General features: G+C 36.5%; 1 long non-coding RNA gene across 2 annotated transcripts in view; it reads right to left on the reverse strand.

Annotated features, from left to right (window-relative positions):
* LOC146763291 (uncharacterized) overlaps positions 1-17,134 on the reverse strand; it is a 206,694-nt gene that overhangs the window by 43,288 nt on the left and 146,272 nt on the right. For both annotated transcript variants that reach the window (XR_014952482.1, XR_014952481.1), the window contains exons 3-4: positions 16,907-17,101; positions 15,555-15,613 (exon numbers count right to left, since the gene is read on the reverse strand). This is a non-coding gene — a long non-coding RNA (uncharacterized LOC146763291). The remainder of the gene's footprint in view (positions 1-15,554; positions 15,614-16,906; positions 17,102-17,134) is intronic.

Genomic DNA, 17,134 nt, shown 5'->3' on the forward strand with positions numbered 1-17,134 from the left:
AAAAGCACCTACAGGATAGTAAATGTGATAAAAAGCAGCTAACATGGATCTGTCAAGAACAAATCTCATCAAAATGATCCAATTCCCTTTCATGACAGGATAATGGGTCTGGCAAATAAGGAGGAGGCATTAGAGACAATCTGTCTTGACTTCAGCACTGCACTTGATGCCATCCCTCTGGACACTCATGAGTAAACTGGGAAATTTGGGGTTGATGAAGACAAAAAATGGGCACAAAACTTCATATAAGTGCAGCAACCAAGAGTTTGTTGTGAAGCAGGAAAGCATTTTAAGCAGAATTCTAGATGAGTCAGTCCTGGACCCACTTCTACACATATTTTCAATTTCAATGGTAGGCTGGAGCAAATACAATATTCATTCCCAAACCAAGAGACTACATATAATGGATTTAGTGGATAGAATCCAAAGTGGATTAAAAAAAAAAAAATTAAAATCAGTTTTGGTAATTTCACAAATTACTACATTTAAAAAGATGCCCAGAACATTATTTTGCAGCAAAATAGTAGACTAGAATAATTTTCCACTCCCTTTGAAGAATTCAGGGCTGCTCTGGGGATCCCAGGTACTGCTTTATGCCTTCAGGCAGAAGTCTTCATAAAACCTTGTATTTTTTCTTACACATTCATATAAAATTAACCAATTTTGATTAATTAAATGTTTTACCGTCCTAAAATAGTAGCACAGGAAACAGAGAGGGAAAACAGCTTGCTTTATTTTAGAACCCTTTGTTTCTTTTCCTTCATTGTTTCTTTCAGCAATGTCCTAGACTGAAATGTAGTTAGATTTTTCTGAACTGTATTTTTTTTAAGTAGTGGTTGTGTCATAATGAATGATAAAGATGATAGTTTTCAACACAACCAAAGCAAAAAGTAGTACAAAGATAGGACCAATCAGGGAATAGGGAGGGAGTGACTCAGGGACATAGGAACAGGGGAAGGAGCCACTGGGGTTTTATTGGCTTTTTGAGGGAAGCTTCTTGTGTCTCCCCCACCCAGGGAATTCCCCCCAGGGTCTGCACATTTCATAGGTGCTCAGCTAGAACAGCACTGATATTGTAATAATAAATGCATTTATCAAAACTACCTTGATTTAGTAAACTGCTAAAATACACTGAGTCTCAAAAAGCATTGGAAGCTGATTTTGCAAAAAGTAAATAAAGTAGCAAGACCTCTACCTATTGTTGCAGCAACTCTTTGTAGAACTCGAGCAAGTCACTTCATCTTCTGTTCTATTTAAAAGCAAATGATAGCTCTTCCTTAATTTACCCCCTGTGCTGAATAATTAGTTAATCTCTGTGTAATTATTTCAAATTGTATAAATGTGCTCAATATTGTTATTAGCATAACCCAAGCTGGGTAAGATACAGAAAAATACCACTGTGTATATTCTATCATATCAAGTTGTTAGGCCTTTGCAGTAAACAAAGTAATAGTTGGCTTAAAGCAAGATGGAACAGGGAAAGGAGAAGCTGAATTAAGTTCTTTAAAAGGAAACCAGAGAGAGTCTAAATAGAGAAACAGAAATATCAACAAAGAGCTGACAGATTGTCAGGGCAGAGGGGAAAAGAAGGCATGACCCAGTAAGACAACCACACCTCCAAGCCAAAGGCAGCTCATCTGAAAAGAGATCAACACTTAGAACAAGTGTTCAGAGTGATTTCAGTCACTTGCTGAAAGAGGAAATCCCTGCATTCACAAGTTTGTAGCAAACAGGAAACAGAAAGAAAATTGGAATTTGCAGAACTGCAGAGATTCCTTCAGAGCTGCTGCAGAGAGCATGGTAACTGCACAGAGTATGAAACATTAAAGCAAAATCCAATGCAACTACAATGAAAGGGTAAAATAAACATCATATTTCTGCATCCAACATCGTTTTTTGTGAGACTCTCAGGTCACTGCCTTGGCCATTCTTCACTTTTCACTTCCAAAAATGAACAAAAAGACAGGGAGAGAGATAAAATCAAATTAAACATCAAATATTTCTGAAAGTGGAAAATGCTACATATTTGAGTGCAACTTTAAAATCCATTTCCATTAAAATGTTGTGCCAAAAATCTGTCATTGGGGTGTGTTGGAGGGTGAATGGCGACAGGTAATATGCGCTCCCCATGTTTGCTGTCATGGACTATCTTTTTCTGTAAAGGCACTTATAAACCTGGGTCTCTTGTGTTCAGGGAGCTAGGGAACATAGCTTTTGATTTACAGAGACATGGGAATGTGTGCAGTGAGGAAGCATCCTGATGACCAAATAAAAAAGATCAGTAATTGGTCCGCCAGCCATGGGATGAAGAATGATCAATCTCCAGAGGATAGGGATTTGCAGATTGCATTGCACTACAGCAAATTAGTTTTTTAACCATTAGTGAAAACTTCCTGTTTAGGTGTGCCAAAGGTGTTTTTTTATTTTGCAATCAATAAAATGCTAGCGCTTATTGTCTTTTTTAGCACCTTAAGTAAGCCTGTTTTAAGGTATTTGTTAATAATAAACAGAATTTCTATAGAGATTTTGTGGATTTTTTTACTTGATTCATCCCCTTTACAACTTGTACAGGGAGAATCAGTATTGATAAAGTCAAAAAATCCTGTTCTCCAAGAGCATGCATGACTTACACATCAGAGATTTAGAAAAAAATCAACTGAAAGGGGCCTGTGCATGACCCAAGAATAGATCAACCATCAGTCCAGCTATATGGGCATTTTATTCACCCCAGGCCAGGGTTCCAAGAGACCTCAGCAGGCCAAGACAATGAGAGTTCAAACAGACTTAGGTTTTGAACATCCTCTAGTAGGGCTTGTTTCTGCATTCCTGCTTTTCCTCTGGTGGCTTTGCCCTTTCCACCTGTCCATCCCATCAGGAGGACTTGAACAGAATTGTAATCCAAGCTGTTTATCTGTAGCTCATTGTACTTCAAGTGAACAACCAATCTCCATGAAGAGGAAAATCTGTATACTAAAGTATAAAGTTAGCACAGTCTACAGATGTACATTATGTCTTTTTTGTCCCATAGCATAAGTTACAAAGTCAAATCTCAATTTTCCTCTCTACAGCACCCTCCAAAACAGGTAAACAAATGGCTTTTTCCTTGCTACCTGGTTGGTCATTGAAAGCTCTTTCACTCACTCACTTCTGCTAACCTGAAGAGCTTTTTTAGGTGTGGTTCTCATGACCACAACTCTCTCCAAAACCAATCTCATGTAATTTCTATCTAATTCCAGGGTGAAACAACCAGACTTCAGAAGTAAAGCCTCCATGAACAAACCCCTGATACCTTCCTGCACCAAACCTGGGAGGTTTCATTTCCCTGGGCTCAGGCCTGTCAGGGAAGGCACTCCAGCAGTCATGGGGTTAATAGGATGGGTTGATGTGTTCCCATTGACACACTGAGCATCCCTGGCTGAGGCACTGCAGGCAGAAAGGGACCACTGATTCCTGCCAGAGTCACTCTCTGTGTACAGGAAAAAGACAGAAAAGAGGTGAAAAAACTTTCACTGTGCTCAATTATTTATCCTAAAAAATGGTAAAGTTAAAATAATCCCTTTTCAGATCACACACATGGGTTTTCTCTTAAATGTTCTGATAAATACCAAAGCACATTTCATCTAAATAGAACAGGCTTCTATAATAAAATGTGTGTGATATCAAGCAAGACAGCATGATAACTTCTCATCTGGGACAGCCAGTAGTTTGGTCCTAAACCCATTTAGGGGGGCACACTAATTAGCTAAAATGCAGCTGGTTAAGTCCACATGATCAAGTGACCTTTCCTTACAGCAGAATTCCAAACTGTTTTACACTGATTCTATACAGGTGATATCAGAATCAGGCTGTTCAAATCCAGTATACAAGTTACTCCTTAAGCAACAATATACTGTTAAAAATGAGAATATAAACTGCCTAATAAATTAAGAAATAAGAAAAGGTATCAATATTCACAAAAATAGGTACAAGGAGAATCAAAACCAAACCTGCTTATCCCTGCAATGATTTTTTTTCATGAGATTCACTCACAGAATATCCTGAGCTGGAAAGGGATCACAAGGACCATCAGCACTGTACAGAACACCCCCAAAAATCTCACCTTGTGCCTGCTTGGGTAGCTGGACTTAAAAGTGTTCGGGGCTAATATAAATTTCCCTTACACATCAATAATAATGTTAGAAGAGAGAGAGAGAGACCAAAATTCTGGGCATGGTAATCTAAATTTTAAAATTTACTTATTAAAAAAATGCAGATATGATGAATCTACTGTTCCATCTTTTAAAAAGAGAAGAGAGAGACAGAAAAAAGTGGGGGAGAAGGTTAATTCTACCAGTTCTGTTTGTAGTTTAGTACATCTACTGGATATCATGTTGCATCAGTGAAGCATAAAACTATAATGCAAGTAAAATTTTTAAAAAGCTATTTTTGAGCATGAAAACAAAAAGTTTTATGTCTTTTACTACATACTCTTCTACTTACACCAAAAATATATCAAGTTACAATTATCTCAGTGTGCTTTCCAGGAAAATTAAACATTTGGTGTCTTGTTGTTCTTGCTGTTTTCTGTAATGAATTGCACACATCTAAGTGTTACTTAAATATGCAGCAGGGCTCTGCTCCCCTAAGAGTTAATTTTCTGTCTGTGAAAACCTGCTCCTATTTAACAAAGTACCAGCTCTTAATCAGCCTTCAAGTGTAATGGCTAGCTGGGGTATGAAAACAAATTCACTGCAAAGCTCATCAACACATCATTGTTTCTAACAAATAAATATCTTAATACTGAAACAGCACAATATTTGTATATATAAATTAAAAAGATTAAATGACATATCAATAACTCTGTAATTAATCATCTTTTTGCTTTTCAACATGAACAGTTAAGTGATGAAAATTGATTGGGAGGGTCTCAATAAGTACCAATGGAATTGAATGGAGATGTTCAACTCCATTCTCCCATATTTTAGGATTGTCTTTGTAAGAAATATAGAAGAATAGGGATCTGGATAAATTTTTGTCTTGCTTTTTTTTTTAATTTTTCTAACTATAGAGAACTAAGAATAATTAATAAACATAAATCATTTGCCTTCAAGAGACTTTTGCATAAACTGGATTAGAAAAACCAATGGACAGAAAATACCTGAAGAAAACATCTCCATCAATTTATGTTATCTTTTAGGAGCTTCTCTGTCATCATTCCTGCATAAAACACACAACAGCCCTCTCATCTCTTCCTTCCCCTCTGTTCTATACCTGTTGAATATTTACTATCCCTTCCTTCAGTTTTTGTTCTTCCAGAACCTGTAGGATATTGCAGTTTGTTGTCTCCCTCTGAAATAACAAAATCTAAGTTATATAATTACCAGGAAAGAAAATATGCACTTAAAGTAAGGTATTAGAGGCTAATGAATAAAACATTATTTGTTTCTTAAATAGAGTACAGCATTTTATTTTCTGTTGCTGTGAATTTAGGTGAAATCTGTGTAAATCTCTCCATAATAATCCTTAAAACTCCTGAGAGAAAACTTCCTGAGAAAAAAAGACATTAATTCAGAAAAAATCAGTTTAAAGAAAGAACTCAAATCTCCTTGTTAGCACTTTGACCTTGCCATGGATATTTTCTGCACTGGTTTGTCCTGCTCAGCTGCCCAGAGCTCCTGAGCTGGTGGCCCTGCCTGAGGTGTTCTGCACTCCCAGGCACTAAAACCATCACAATTCAGGGAATTTCCCAAAGACCTGTCTCTGTTCCACTGCCCTGATTCTGTTCCCTCCTTTACCCACACTTTTCTCTTCTCTCTGCCTTCTGCTTCTCAGGTATCATTTTTTTTTAATAAGTTATTTTTTCCCCCAGGAGGATAAGATTGGGTTCTCTTTCTGTTCTACAGGAAATCTGCCTTTTGTTTCTTCAATGGCATGGGGAGAGCAACAGTGTAGGAGTGATGAGGGTTTGGGGGCTTTCATGGGGATGATAGATGGGGGGTTTTAGTCAGTTTTGGTTTGTTTGTGGCTCTTTTTGAAAGTTTTTCTTCTTTTTAATAATTGGATTTCATTGTCTCACTGCCCTCATCCACAGGAAATCTCTTTTCTCACCTGGTGCTGTTCTCATCTCCTCACAGTATTAACACTAAAATCCCTGCACAACTGAAAATGAGAGAAAGCATCCAAGTCCCAGATCGTATCTTCCAAGGCATTACTCACAGGAGCTGCAGGAGCAGAACTCAGATTATCTCAGAAGTTCAGTGTGTGATTGACACAGCTTGAGTGTCTCTTCAAGTAAAGCAAATCAAGAGACTTCTAAAATAAAAGTGGAGTAGGAAACAAAGATCTTTACAGGCACTATGCCCTAATCTTAATTATTTTAATTAATATTTTATGGGTTGCAAATGCAAGGGGTTTTATGCTTTGCCACTTTTGTGTAATCAAGTTTCTTTCACTATGAGCTGATTAATCTCTGTTTTCTCTTTTAGATGATTGCATTTGTTCAGAGTTTAGCTCAAAATGACACATTGTAGGAATAACCTATTGAAAAAGCTCATCCTTGTTGGTAATTAGCTGTAATGACTTCTAAAGGGAAAAGGAACAGCAAGGGCAGGGGAAAAAAAGGTTCTTTTTTTTCCTCTCCTCAGCATTTATGTCTTAAAGATATACTGCACTAACCCCAAACATTGCTGGCTCATTTGTTAACACACAGGTGGTTTGTTTGTTTGTCAATTTGAGACTTAAAATATTGAACATTTTATCACTTGTGACATCTGAACTCCTGAAATTATGAAACTGTAAGCTGGCTATGCTTAAATTTTCTAAGCTTAATGATTGCTGCTCTGCCCACCAAATTTATTTGACAGATATTTTGTTGCACACAAAAACTTATATCCACAGATATATATTTGTATACACACATACCTTCAAACTTTCTTCCACTTTACCTTGAACTAAATGCAAACATTTAGTAGGAGGAAAAAAAAAAAAAAAGTAATGCAACACTGCCATTATCTCACATCTCTGTTAATTTTCCAGGTATTGCGTGAGACTCTCTCCCCAAAGATGAAAGATTTTCTGAGGAATAAGAAAAGTTTCCTCAGAAAGAAAAGTACCAAACTCATCATTGGGATGGAGGGAGAAAAACTGATTCCACAGTAAAAAGGGTACAGAGATGATTCTTATTTCTTCCTGCGGTCCTTGGGAAACTGTGTAACCAAAAGTAAAGGGCTGTTATAGACAAAATGCTTGTTCTAACCACACCACATCCTCAGGACAATGAATAAGGAACATTTTGAAAAATAGAAGAACAGATAAGGGGTAAGAGATTCTTCATCCACTTGACAGAGAGGAAAAAGGGAGGAGGGAAACAAAGATCGCTGCTATGTGAGATCAGAAGAAAACTAACTGCAAAGAACAGCAACAGAGGCTTGTTTGAAGCTCTCAGATCTCCTATCAGTAAGTTTTTAAAACTGAAAGGAAGCCTCTCTTTATTCTCCTCCCTCCCTTCTGGATCAAAATGAGGGTCCTTTGAACAAGTAAAACAGAACTCATAGACACACAAGTGTAACAAAGTGATAAAAGGGCTGGGGCCAGAATGTAACCATGAAGGGGATCAGAGGATAAAGGAAGAGTCATCTGAAAAGTATCAGGAGAAAAATAAAAATAGCAAAGATGATCAAATAAGATTAATAAAGTTTAATGTTAGACCAGACCTTTTGTGTCTTTTCCTAGAATGGTTGTTGCTTAAAATATCAAGGAACATATTAAGTCCTGATTCTGTTGTCATTAATATTCTCTGTAATAAAAAATCTTCCAGCATTCCTACACTCAGAGACAAAACAGGGTTTTTTTTCCAGAAGATTTTAATATATATTTAGTGCCATTTTGTATTTTCTTCTCGATGTGCAACCATATTCTGCCTTTTGGTACCATGACAAACATCTGCATAATTGACTTACCTTTAAGTGAAATACTCAATATATTTTAATGCACCTATATGGGTAAACAATTCCTGACTGAAAGTCAATACAAATAAATGGAACAGTTCCTAATCCATCTTTCTTTTCTCAGTATTTGTCAATTAATTAACCAGGTTAACATTGTGATGCAGTGCTATTACATCTTTACAAATTATTTTTGGGTTTGTTTGGTCGGGTATTTTTAGCATTTCCAAATATAGATATTTCCACAGTATTTGACTACAGAAGATAGCTATGCTAATCAAATAAGAAATGAGAAAGGGAGCTACTCAGAATTTGTTGTCTAATAGACAATGATACCTATGAGAAAAAGAGAAAGAAAACAAACTTACAGATACCCAGAAAACAAAAAGATCATTTAAGGAAATAGACTGATATGTGCTGAGAATGGGGGAGAAGGGAAAATCAGGGATCTTTCTGTTGTTCATCTAACTCAATGGGGAGAGGAATCCTAAACTGAACATAGCCCTTTCCTCTCTCAAATATTTCACTCAGGGCAGAAAAGTCATCCATTTTACCCCTTTCTTCCCCAAAAAATTCCAGCCTGCATTGTTAATTTCTGCTCATGCAAGTCTCTGCAAAAGATTCACATCCTTTTTGATTGTCTCCTTTTACACAGAAATCTTATTTCTCCCTAAAAGGATACATTAAGTTCAGATACTTTTTAACTTCTGAAGGAAAATTGCTTTTAAATGCAGCAGGGGTTAGCCTGGCTAGTTCAGTTCTACTGGTTCACCATGACAAACCAACAGTTGTTAGATAACTAATATCTGGTATCTTGTGGCAGAAAAAAAATTAGGTAATTTTTAATGTTGTCCTGGTTTCAACCGGGATAGAATTAATTTTCTTCCTAGTAGATGGTACAGTGCTGTGTTGTGGATTCCAGATGAGAATAATGTTGAAAACTCTCTGATGTTTAATTGTTGCTAAGCAGTTCTTGCTCTCATTCAAGGACTTTTGAGCTGCCCTGCTCTGGCAGGGAGCAGGTACACCAGAAACCAGGAGGGAGCATGGCCAGGACAGCCCACCTGGGCTGGCCAGGGGATATTACACACCATGGCACACAGTGTCCTCTATAAACTGCCCAGGGACAGGCTGAGCAATTGGCACTTGCTTTTCTTAGGCTTCACCTTTTTCTCTTTATTGTCTTCCTTTTCATCACAATTAATATTATTAATTGGCTTATTTCAGCTATGAAACTGCTCTTATCTCAACGCAAAGACTTTATCAATTTTCCCAATTTTCCTCCACGAGCTCCTGGGGTTGCAGGAGCTGCTGTGTGGCACTGAGTTGTCACCCGGGTTTAAACCATGACAGCTGCCAATGCTCACAGCCAAGGGACATCTAAATATACAACAGAAACATGGGGGGAAAGAGGACTGTGTCATAAAAATCCTTAATTTTACATTGCCTATATAAATAGCTATCCAGGAAGCTTTCCTAATGAAGTCTCAACTTAAACTTGAAATTCAATTATACTTCAGGTGATTTGAAAACAGGAAATTAATACATTTAACTCTTCAGACATTTGGTTTTCAAGATCATCTGTTTAAATCACTTTTTCCTGTCTGTAGAACAAAGTGACAGGACAGAATATGAGTCACAATGAGCATATTATGGAACCATGAATTATTTCAGTAGTTGATAAAATTATTTCCAAACATATAAACAACATCGTATAAAATTAGACAAACATTTAGAAATTTAAGAAATTCACTATTTCTTAATGACAAGTTCTCTCCTGATATATGATATGCCTTCTAAAAAAATTATATAAATCAAAGAAAAAATTTTGGCTGTTTGTTTTTTGTTTTGGTGAGGTTTTTGTTGTGTTGGCTTGGTTTGGTTTTGTTCTTTTAAACTGGGATTAACAAATACGAAGACAAACACTTTGATATTTTTCACGGTGAATGTTATAGAAAGGTACTTAAATTCTATCTAAGATGTGTTAAGAATGAAACCTGAACAGCTACTATGTCACCAAACATGCAAAGGACAGACTTTTTTTTTTTTAATAATTGGGGAAGGAAACAGGTTGTACAAGCACTACAGGACTTCATGGACATTTATTCCAGACACATTGTTCTTTGAAAAGGAACAATGCTGCAAAGTAAGTGTGGTAGCAGCTCAAGAAACAAAACTTCCCCAGGCATTGTCCTGGGAAAGGCTGTGAGAAGATCAGAGAAAAGAATGAGAAACAATTCTTATCTCCACTCACTGCACCTGTTTCTGTGCACATGTGGAATGTGTTATGGAAATTTGTTTATCAAAGGCTGGTTTCTTAATTAGCCAATGGTGGTGGTGTTTAGACTGGAGGAACAATTAGGCCACCTGTATCATAACTGCCTATAAAAGCAATGGGTTTCTTAATAAAGACAGATTGATCAGCCTTCTGTGAATCAGAGTCAATACTAATTATTACCAATTTGGGGATGTGTTACTATGACAGGTAAGAATTCAGAATCAAGAGCCTCAAATATTCATGTTTCAGTGAGTTTTATTCATATTTCAGAAAGCTTTTATCCAATCTTTCAGCTTTCTGCAATCAACAAGCAGCAAAAAATCCCTCAAAAATATTTCATTTTAAATTCTTTAGCCATTTAGACTTCTAGAAGTGTATTCAAAGCTTCTGGCACGGATCAAATGGATTCCCAGAGCCTCTGTCCTACCCCCCCAAAACTGAGCTTTCAGAGTGCTCAGGAATGGCTTGTCTTTACTCACTACAATTATCACTTCCACACTGATTTCTATCAGGAATCTACTTTAGAAGTCATCAGGGCCTCCAGTTTTATCAGAACTAGATATCAGATATGTCCAGCTTTGGTGTAATTTTTGTCCTAATGCATATTTTTAGAAGCTATATGGGTCTAGTGGGAAAAAAAGAGATTTTACTTGTTTTAGATCATGGAAAGAAATATATTTCATAGATTTTTTAAAAAAAACATTATTGTACTTCACAAATTTCTCATTTTAATGTATAAAGACTACCCTATTTCAAATAATCAATTATTCTCAAATGTTATAAACAAGGAGACCATGTTAAAGTAAAAAAATATTTCTCCTTTTTAACAGACACTGGATCTCTTTCAGTAAGATTTTTAATTAAGTTTTACACTATATTGCCATCTATAGGATAGCACTTAAATAAAACTTCCAAAAATTAAGCTGTGATAACTTTCTTTATAGCTCTTCCTTGCAATTTACAGACAGCAAAAAAAGGTAGTGTGGTTCTGTGATTCTATGTAAATAACTGATGGCTATTTCATCATTCCAGGATAGCACTGCACAAACAACTGCAAAAATCTGGTTGGGTAACCACTAGTAGATAAAGATAATTCCATTTGTTGGGACCAGAGGAAACAGCACACACACACACCAGCAGAATCCCCAGAGGTCTTTGAAGTAATGACCATATAATGTAATATTATAATGACATATTATCTGCTCAACAATAGTTAGAGTATCTTTTGCTTGACAGCCAAACAGATTTCATCTTTTGAGCTAGTTTCACTACATGCTCCACCTGGAGGATCTGCTGGATCCAGATTATCTTGAAAACATGATTGAGACTAATCCTCATGTGGCATTTTTTACCCGATTGGCTTTATCCTCCACCTAGTGCAGCATGCATTAATAAATAATATCTGGTACTGAAGCCTGATGATGAATAATCAAAATTAAAGCCATTCTTTTTGTTTCCTACTCTGAACTTCTTTGTTGTTCATCTTTTGGGTTTTTGCTTTGCCTTAGGGTTTTCAGCTTTTCAGTTATTCCGACTGGGTTATCCTGTGAATTACTGAGTTTCCCATTTTACCAGGAATCATTCATCTTTCTTTGCAGTCAGATTTGCCTAGATAGGCAATTGTTCACAGTCCAGACATGCTGTTATTTGACTGCTTGTGTCACAATTCAATTTCTGTGCACCATGATGGAAGCATAGCAGAGGAAGCAGAAATTATACACGTCTTCTTTACACTCTTATTGTAGTAATGTTGGCTGAATCTGTAAACTCTATTGTAAATTCCAGTCTTTCTCAGTAGCTCTTTTTATCCCTTTCTTCATATTTACATTTTAAAAAATAACTTGTGTTGGTCAAAATCTTGTTGTGAAGCAAAGATATTACAGCAAGCAAAGAGTAAGATGTTGAGCCAGTCTCTTTGCACAACTACTTCTGCCCACTTTCAATACATTTGGTTCTGCACATTACTTGAAAAAGAATAAAAAGCTGCATTTGGCACTAAATTTAACCTAGCAGGCATTTTTGTGTCTCTGTAGTAAGAACCTAGATTTCTCTGTATGCAGAGAGAGGAAAATCAGAAACAAAAACCCAAAAACTGTGAAACCAAGATTTATGGCAACTAGAAGGAGCTTCTGCTCCTATTTCGCTGCAGAAACAGAATAATTTGCAGAGGGTCTTTATCATTTTCTATTTATGACATTGAAGTTCACTTTTTTTTTTGCATCTTACTCTTGCTGATCCAGCTCCACAAGTTTGAACTTCTAGAAATACAAGCATTAGAAGGCACTAGAAAGAACAATTCAGCAGTGCCAAATATTATACTATTAAAAGCACCAGAGAATCTGTCTTAGGAAGCCAAATTTTTAGTAGAAAACACATTTTTAGGAATAACACATCAAAAACCAAAAAGATCCATGATTCTTATCCTGCTAAAGATACACAGCAAGCCTGAGAATGGTCATGCAACATTATGCAGTTATCTCCCAGCATTACTGGTTTTGTTTCTTGTCTTGAAGTCTGGCAGATACAATTTTAACTCTGTAAGCAGATGCTGTGTTCTCTGCATTCAGGTATATTGCCAATAATATAAAGATCCTCAGCAAGTGCCTCATCAAAACTTCAGAATGCATGAGTTCACCATCCCTGAGAGATCCAGATGGCAACTTTTAAGTGAAAGTAAACAAACAAAAAAAAAGCCCTCTACTTTTATACACTATTAGAGGTGAGTGCTGTTCACGAAGTACTTCATAATTAAAGATTTAATAATGGATGCTAGGAACATTCCCTAATGATGGCTGGTCAATGTCCAGCAACATTTTCTAGTTATTCCAGGACTGAATGTGACTCAGCAAAGAAGAAATATCTGCATGCCCACATGAGCCAATCTTTTGGGTTTATCCTGAAGTTCATGCCATGGCTCAGCTGATTTTTCAAAATGTGTAAAAGAGAATTATATGGGATGAGATGCTATAGAGCTCCTACTGACCTAGTTCTTTTTTCCAGCAACATTCAGAAATATTTAGAGGGATATCTTTCCCCTCCTACTGAACAAGAAAGATATTACCTCTCCTTATCAGGTCTCGTTTCACTGAATTCACAGCAGTTTCCAATGAAAGAATTATTACATGAGTGCAGGGGGTTAACAGACATCACTTCTACCCACATTAACATATTTTCAGTACTCCTACTTGTGAAGCCACCCCAAACTCAGGCTGAGAAATTCACTGCCTGTAGTACTTGTTACACCATCTCATCCTTCCCTAGCCCTGAGGTAGACTAAATTACATTATTAAATATTACATTATTTAAATTTCCATATATCTTTTTAAGCAGACAGTAAAAAAGAAGAGATTATATAAGTTAAAATGGTCAATAATTCCATAAAGAAAAATATTTCAGTTTCTCTCCAGCACTTAAGAAAAATTCACAGCAATTTTGTGCTTCTTTCTCTGATGTCAAGTAAATGAACATATTGCCAGACTCCCACAAACAGGTATTGTCAGGTTTGCATGGCTTTGTTATTTCAAAACCAATTGCCTCAAACAAGGCAAAGTGAAGATTACTCATACTCCTGCCTCCTGCTGAGCCTGAAGCTTTAAGAGAGGCTTTTAGTTTTATGTAACACAAAAAAAGATGCCAACATATTCTGAAGAGCAGAAAATACACTTTTCCTCACATTCTTATGCAGTAAGTCATGGAGTTAGCTGGATGATTGTTATGGAACTTTCCAAAACAAAGACAAGTTTAGGCCAAGCAGATGAAAGTTCATTAAATCAAAAGTGAGCAAAAATAGCATATTTGGAGAGTAAAATCTCAGAGCATTGCTACTGCAGAAGCAGGCACTCTTGGATATTTTGATTCCATACTGAATTACCAATCTGAATGCTTATATTTTCACTTAACAGACAGAACTGAAAATTTTAAATTTTTAAAAGTCCATCAGCAAGAACATTGGTGGTATCAGGAAGGACTGCCCAAAACAATGCAATTTATGAGATGAAGGATGTCTATGTCTGTAAGACTATTGTGATCAACATTCACAAAATGCAGTCCAAAATGGAAAGACTGAATAAGCCCAAGTATGTACTTTGGATTACATTTACATCTGAAGTTAGAAGCTGAGCAGCATTAGCAGTTTAGAAGATCAAAGCATCCAAAGTCTTCATTTTTTTACTCAAATCTTTGTTTTTCTTAAAAGCAGTCTTTACTAAAAATGTTTCAATTATTCTCATTGAATTCTGTCTTATGAAAGTATTAGGTTTAGTACATAGGAGAGAAAAATGCCATCTTTTGGGCTTAGTAGTATAAAAACACCAAGAGAAAACAGCTAATGGTGACTCATTTTCTCATCTTTCACTTTACTTTTTTTTCTTATATCAGTGCATGAAATATTACCAAAAATTACACTGCTAGTTAACTTTACACAAACTGCCAAAAAAATTATGAAACAGTAAATTTGGCCAAATAAGACTGTCTTTCCCTCTGAGTTACCTCACAGTCTTGATTACATTTTTCAGGAAGCTATGGCAGCAAACACATGTTGAGCACCCTGAGTTCCTCTTAATTTTAAAAGTTGTCTTCAGAATTTCACTTTCTCTGTATTTACTTTACTTTCTAATATTCCATTTCATGCAGCTAGTAGTTAAAGGTGGAATCTTTAAGTATTCCAATTAAACCATTAATGAAGATATATCCCAGCAGAGTGAAAACATTTGTAACAGAGGTTCTGGCTCTGTTACAAAAAAAAAACTAAACTCCATCTGCTCATCTTCTTTCTCAATTAGTGGCCAGAAATGCCAATAATAATTCTGCCCCTTCATTTAGTCATGCAGTTTTGTCCACTTTTGCTACCTAAGAAAATCAGAAACCTAAGCCTGAAACCCATGAGTGATTTGGTGGAATCAGTGGCCACCCTCCAAACACTTCAGGGATACCAAATGTGTGAGATCCAGCCCAGATTAGAGTCACCGAGCACATACCTGTGCTTAGTCAGCACAGTAATGCCATAATTGATATTATTCATGCAATGAAGTCAGAATGACTGGAAGTTTACTGTTGTGTTGCAAATTTTGAAAGAGAAGCAGCTAAAATAAGCAAATGGTAAAATTATCCATAATAGCTGCCTTTGAATCATGTCCACAGTTCCATCAGTCAGGCAAAACCAAACTGCAGCACTTGGTGAGTGACCTTGTCGCTGACACACAGCTGGGGTGTGCTGGGGCATCTGCCTGCATCCCTAAGGCCCCCCAGTAATTAGCACACAGCTGCCTACTAGATATAGTAATATGGAATTTAAACACCTTCAAATGATGCAAGCATGACATTTTAATTTCAGATAAGAAATGGGATGTACACACCTCTCACACTGGCGTTTCTAGATTTTGAAGGCAGACTTCATTTTCTCCACCACCTCAGACTGCACAGAACAGAGTGGTCACAGGTCAGTGTATTCCAGCCTTGGTGGAAACTCTTTGAGACACAATGGACAACTTTGCATCATTTCACCCTTTATTGGTTGCTTTAGATGTCCAAAGAAAAAGTCTATCAATTTGCCTAGCTCCATCTAGGCAAATCACTATAGAAAAGGAAATCACTATAGAAAAGGATAAACTAATCCATCAGAAGATAAAATAGGAATATGCTCTATTCTCTTTCCTCCTGGGCAGCCAAAGCAAAGGCAGCATTTTGGATGGGGTTAGCAGATTCCATTTTTAATTTAAATTGCCATAAGGAAAAGGCAGTGAAGGAGTCTCAGAGCAGAACCTAAATGCAGTATTGATGGGGCAGCCATGCACAACACCTTTCCTAATGTAAAGAAATTCAACAAAATTACTTTTCACATAGAAAATCTACACCTGTACAGGGCTTAGTGTTCCTTCATAGATTTTTTTAAGCCCCATGTGCCTTTGGGATTCCATTTATACTAGCTATAGTTATTCAAAGATTACATAAACATATAAATATTGTTATCCTTTCTTTAGAGAAATGCAAAAATAAATACCAAAAATCCTTAATACTTCTTCAAATTGCTGGGTAAATTAAGAAAAAAAAAAAAAAAGACAAAAAAACCCAAACAAACCAAAAAAACAAACAAAAGAAACCTCACAGAAACCCTCAGGCAGAACACTAAACCATTGAGAGACTGTGAGAAATTTATCACTTTGTTGTCTTCAGCTTCTAGAGAATATTCACTTTTGGTTTTCTAACATCAAGCCTCGGTGATGAAGTACTTCCAGCATCTAAGACTAACATACATTAGTAGAACCTGAGTGAAGTGTTGCCCAAATCTCATATATATTACCTGGCCAGAGAAGAGGCCTTACTCAGGGGAAAAAAAATAAAAAAATTTAAATTTAATTTAATTTTTTAAAAAAATGTTTTTCAACTAAAACCAACAGAAGCTGCACATAAATTTATCTATGTTTTTCAATGGCACATGATTAATATAAATGTCCCTTTCCTAATTTATAAGTTCTGAAGTAGATAAATCATTTCAAGTAATATTTGGACCGAAATACCTCAGCACTGTATTTTGATGTTGATATTACTTTCTTTAACTGTGTAATATCCTGAGTTGCATATCCAGCAGCTGTCCAAAATCAGGCTCTTTCCCCACGGCCATGGCAGACCTCTTGCTTAAAACAAACAACCTCCCAGTCCCTTCTCCCCTCAGGGAAAACCCCCAAGCTCAAAAGTCACAAATTCTTACCTTTCCTAGTTGAAGTCATGTTTTTACTTGGCGTTCCATGATGGAAGAGCAGCATCTCCTTAATTGACAATTATGGTAGTACAGAAGCACAGAACCTAGGGCTGCTTTGCCATCCAAATTCTGCTGCTTGGGCAGAATCTCTTTGCTAAGCAGAAACATCTGGTCCACTTCGAGCAGGGCACTGTCCTAACTCATCTGAAAGGCAGAGGAAGAGTCGTGTTGCACCCC

Source organism: Lonchura striata, chromosome 4A (genome assembly GCF_050655825.1).
Source record: "Lonchura striata isolate lonStrDom1 chromosome 4A, ASM5065582v1, whole genome shotgun sequence".
NCBI lineage: Eukaryota > Metazoa > Chordata > Aves > Passeriformes > Estrildidae > Lonchura > Lonchura striata.